Below are 6000 nucleotides of genomic sequence, written 5' to 3'. Positions count from 1 at the left end.
CAAACATATAATGTGTTTTAGTGCATATTTACTGTAATTATTTTACATTCCAATGTTCTTCACAGGGTAATATGTTCTATGCATTTTTAAATATTTATTCCTCTATATATCTGTATATACCTATATCTGTATAGGTATATCTATATCTTTTTCCGCTCCTCCAAAATGTTGTTTTTTTTCCTCTTGTCATCCCACTTAATAATAAAGGGGACTTTGGATGATATTCTTTTTGTGACGGTTGATATAGGAATTTAAAGAAAAGCAAAACAGACATTCTTTAAATCTGTTGTAATAGGTTCTAGCCATCATTATAAGTTTTTTCATACAATGAACACAGTATTAATGCAGAAGACTGATATATCACGCTAAAAGATCAGAAAATCCAACTGGTTTTAAATGGCCCAACTCTGCCCACTGCTTGCCTTATTTAAAGAATCCAGTCTGGACTTGTTATTGAGTAGACCAATGCTTGGCACCGTCATTTTGTTAGAATAAAGTTGCTTTAATTTGTACATGAACTGCCTGACTCACTGCTGCAAATACAACCGATGTAACAAGCTACCACAACCTTATGTCTCTGCACCCTAAACCTATAGACTGTGAGCTCTACGGAGCAGGGCCCTCTTCCTCCTGTGCTAGATTTGTTTAGTCTTGTTATGTTTTGTATTGTATCACAAATCTTTGTCATTGTATACCCCTATCATTGTACCCAGCGCTACGGAATTTGGCGGCGCTATACAAATAAATGATAATAATAATAATAATCTAACCCCATTTGATAAGGCCAATTAAGTACAGAGATGTAGCAGAGTTAGTCTTGTGAAGTCCGCAGTGTGCATTTCCAGTCTTCAGAATTGTAAAACCCACAAATTTCTGAGTTGAATTAAAGGAAAATAGTTGCGGAATAAATAATGAAATGATATTGCAAAGTATTTTTTACTATGCATGAAACATTTCATATTACAATCTCAAGGTGTAAGATCATCCTATGGCTCTGTATAATGTATTTGAGTTGATTATCTCTGTACTGCAATATTTATAGAATAATAAAGACAAAACATTAGATATAAGAGGCAGAAGAACAGTCTGGAACTCAAGGAGCTTAGTCCTAATGATGCATGATCCAGAGTCCTTAGGCAAAGGAGTAATCATGTTCAGATCAAGGTTCACTAACAGGGAACTAGTCAAACACAGAAAATATCAGATGTCTAGGCAGAAGAAGAAGAAAGGATAGTCAAATATCTAAAGACAAGGTCAATAATAAAAGTTCAGTTCTAGTAAAGCACATCCAATAGCTAATAAAAAAGAGCAAATTTCTAAGATAAGAAATAGAAGAGAAATAGATGATTTTTTTAAAAAAATGTTGATAGCAACAACTCCCTTAATTACACCAGTAATCATTATTCTAGCTGGAAAGGAAACATTCCATTTAGCCAGTTTAGGAGAATCAAAAGAAACTGTTCATCCCCATTAGATTTTGAAGAGCAATCGGAAACCGAACCGTTTCAAAGAAAAGGGTTATCCTATAACTCTAATAGACTCAAGTCGGGTGAAAGCTAGGAATTTAGACAGAACTAAAAAGATTTCAAAGTATTAAAAATATAATTCGAAAACATTGGCACATTATCAAACATGATCCAATACTGTAGAAGATTGTTGACGAGGCATCCACAATCACTTTTAGAAGAGCACCGACTATCATAACCAAAATAGCCCCCAGCAAGATTGTTAAACTAGCTCCTTTAACTAATTTAAATCCATACCAAAAGAGTACCAGATCTCAACATCCTTTTGGTCTCAAAGGTGTCTACAAATGTGGTAGAACTAACTGTAATACCTGTACTTCCCTTAAAGAGACAGTCAAGTCCAAAAAAAACTTTCATGATTTAAATAGGGCATGCAATTTTAAACAACTTCCCAATTTACTTTTATCACCAATTTTGCTTTGTTCTCTTGGTATTCTTAGTTGAAAGCTAAACCTAGGAGGTTCATATGCTAATTTCTTAGACCTTGAAGACTGCCTCTAATCTGAATACATTTTGACCACTAGAGGGCATTAGTTCACATGTTTAATATAGATAACATTGAGCTCATGCACGTAAAGTGAGCTAGGAGTGGGCACTGATTGGCTAAACTGCATGTCTTTCAAAAGAACTGAAATAAGGGGGCAGTCAGCAGAAGCTTAGATACAAGATAATTACAGAGGTAAAACGTGTATTATTATAACTGTGTTGGATATGCAAAACTGGGGAATGGGTAATAAAGGGATTATCTTTCTTTTTAAACAACAAAAATTCTGGTGTTGACTGTCCATTTAACATGAAATACAAGAAAAAGTTTTGTTCTAACACCACTCATAAAGAATTCACTATCTCTAATGTTCTTACCTGTAAAAAAAGTTCCTATGTAATCTATCTAATTGAATGTTTTTGTGGGGTCCAATACGTTGGCTGAACCAAACGTAAACTACACATTAGATGGGCTGAACATTATAGAAACATAAAAAATGGTTTTCTTACACAAAGTGTGTCTAGGCACTGTTCTCTGAACCATTATTCACAAACAGCATCTATGAAAATAATACCAATTGAACACATTCAGCAACACTCATCATATAACCGCATGACACATCTCAAATAATGCAAAACATACTGGATTTTTAAGTTACAAACTCTTTTTCTCTGCGGTCTAAATGAGAATTTAGATTTAGCGTGGAAACAGGGGCATCAGGGGCCATTCGGCCCTTGATAAATAGGCCCCATAGCCTCTTTCAACACATAACCAGCCAACACCAGTCTCCCATAATTCGTCTTCCTTCCCTTCACTCACAATTAGTCATTCTCCCTTCCCCATCACTCCATTTGACACATAACTGTCCCTCACACATCCCGTTCGTCAGACATTCCACCAACACTTTATCACCTAGCTCCAGATCACCCTAGTATTTCCCACACAAGACCCCACCATCTCTCTATTTTCCCATCAGACACATGCAGTATATATTCCCCCTCCTCGGTATCAACCAACACAATTCACAGTATTATATTAGTCCCAACCTGGGTTTAGTTCCCTGGTTCTAGACACTGCTCGAATGTATCTCCTATTTTGTCCTTTCCTTACCCAGGACATTATTTCCTGGGTTAGTCTTATTCTTATTTTAACTTTTCAATTTTTTCCCCCATTCCTTACACTTCACCCCCTATTATATTTTATCCTTATTAAACACTTCTTACTATCACTCATTTCTCACCCCATCATTTCACTCTTGCCCTCCAACACTCCATTCAGCGTCAATTCCTGTCACACATTCCCCTTTTTTCCACTAATGATGTTGTCTCCCACCTCTCACTCTTTTATTTTACTGCAACCCATTCTAAGATAGTCCCAATTTGCATGACCTCAATTGCACCTTCAGTCACATATGCACACACCAGGTCACATATATTCCCACACTGTACGTTTTACATCCTAATAACAAATAATCTCTAACACCAGATACATTTTAGTTCAGACACAACCCTATATATACTACGTCAGCGGAAAATATTTATTTTTGACAGCTAATCGCAACTTTAGTTATTAATCTATTATTTTATATTCATAATAACTGCAGAACATACAATTTCTTTCTTTTGTGTTATAAAATTATGAATGTTCAATTATTATAAATATTTTTTCGTGTTCTGTTTTTTTCAGGCGTTTGATTGGTTCTCCGACCAGCCAATGGCAATGAAACTTTTGCGGGCCATGCTTTCATGTATACAAACACTTATCACAGTCAGGTGACTGTATAATAGTGACCAATTGGCTACCTCACCGTCAGCGATTGCGTGACGCCAGGCCTTCAGTAGTCCTTCCTCCAACTAATAGTACTAAATACACTATGGACCTTGTCTCTGTAAACATCTACATGCATCATAGTCAGGTGACTGTTTAGTGCTGTATAATTAGCTAGCACATAGACGATCGAAGTCTAATCACATTAAGCTACAGCACACACCCAATCTAAGAGACTTCAACAAATCAGTTTACTCTTCCTGGTGGTCATGCGACCTATTGAGGACCAATAAAATTCTCTGAAAAATGGAACTAATATAAACACACAAAGACCATCATTGTTATATATATATATATATATATATATATATATATATATATATATATATATATTTCAAACCTTCAATTTTATATTTTTCATATTGAGAAGGTTGTAACTATCTTATGTACCTTTCTCTCTTTTTAAACGATCAAAGATGTTGTTAATCACTGTTAATATTGTATATCGTTCATTGTTTATCATTTATCACCATAGTTACCCAATTGATGATGTGCATAAAAGGCGCCCCTCATACCACTTTTGTACATACCTGAAGAAACAGCTGGGGTAAAGCTGTGAAACGCGTTACATGTTTTCACATTTTTATGTTTTTTAAAATTAAAAACATAAATTATGCTTACCTGATCATTTTCTTTTCTTCAGATGGAAAGAGTCCACAGCTGCATTCATTACTTTTGGGAATTCAGAACCTGGCCACCAGGAGGAGGCAAAGACACCCCAGCCAAAGACTTAAATACCTCTCCCACTTCCCCTATCCCCCAGTCATTCTGCCGGGGAACAAGGAACAGTAGATGAAATATCTGGGTGAAAAAGGTGCCAGAAGAATAAAAATAACAGATGCCCCACCAAAAAAAGCACCGGCGAGGAGCTGTGGACTCTTTCCATCTGAAGAAAATAAAATGATCAGGTAAGCATAATTTATGTTTTTCTTCATAAATGGAAAGAGTCCACTACTGCATTCATTACTTTTGGGAAAACAATACCCAAGCTATAGAGGACACTGAATGCAAAAACTGGAGGGTACAAAAGGCGGCCCATTTTGAGGGCACCAGGCCTGCAACCCTACCCAAAAAAACCCTGCTTTGTTTGAAGCAGAGAAAACTTTGAAAAGGAAAGGCCTCCAAGGACAGAGACCCGCAGATAGTCCATAAGCCTAGCTGGAGACCGCAGACATAGGCATCTATTTATCAAGCCGTCAACCACAAATACACTGGAATTCTGCAGCGTATTTGTGGCGAGCCTGATTCCCCTTAGTTATCAAACCCTACAGACCGGCAAAAGTAGAATTTAGTGACGTAACATACGATCCGCCAGACTCAGTCCGACACAGATCGATGCTTACGTCATTACAGATGTTCCGAATGCAAATTCGGCACAATCTGACTACTTTTGCTAGTTATCAATTTTCTACCAGGTACGCTCGACACTATTCCGGCCCAGCGCACCTGGTTTTCAATCCACCGCCCTGGAGGCGGCGGATGCCATAGGAATCAATGGGAGTCTGAAAGCAGCGAAAGCTCATGTTCGCTGCTGCCCGATATCCCATTGATTCCTATGGGAACGTTTACACCTAACACCCTAACATGTACCCCGAGTCTAAACACCCCTAATCTGCCGCCTGCCGCCCCCTACACCCCCGCCACCTACATTATACTTATTAACCCCTAAACTGCTGCTCCTGGACCCCGCATCAACTAAATAAAGTGTTTAACCCCTAAACCGCCGCTCCCGGAGCCCACCTCCGCCTACATTATACTTATTAACCCCTAATATGCCCCCCTACACTGCCACCACTATATTAAATTTATTAATCCCAAATCTGCCCCCCGCCAAACACCGCCGCCACTATATTAAATTTATTAACCCCTAATCTGCCCCCCCCTGCACCGCCACCACTATATTAAATTTATGAACCCCTAAACCTAAGTCTAACCCTAACACCCCCTAACTTAAATATAATTTAAATAAATATAAATAAAATTCCTAGCATTAAATAAATTATTCCTATTTAAAACTAAATACCTATAAAATAAACCCTAAGGTAGCTACAATATAACTAATAGTTACATTGTAGCTATCTTAGGTTTTATTTTTATTTTACAGGCAAGTTTGTATTTATTTTAACTAGGTACAATAGTTATTAAATAGTTATTAACTATTTA

This window comes from Bombina bombina, chromosome 2 (assembly GCF_027579735.1).
Source record: "Bombina bombina isolate aBomBom1 chromosome 2, aBomBom1.pri, whole genome shotgun sequence".
In the NCBI taxonomy this organism is placed as follows: domain Eukaryota; kingdom Metazoa; phylum Chordata; class Amphibia; order Anura; family Bombinatoridae; genus Bombina; species Bombina bombina.
Note: the sequence above shows the minus strand (reverse complement) of the source record.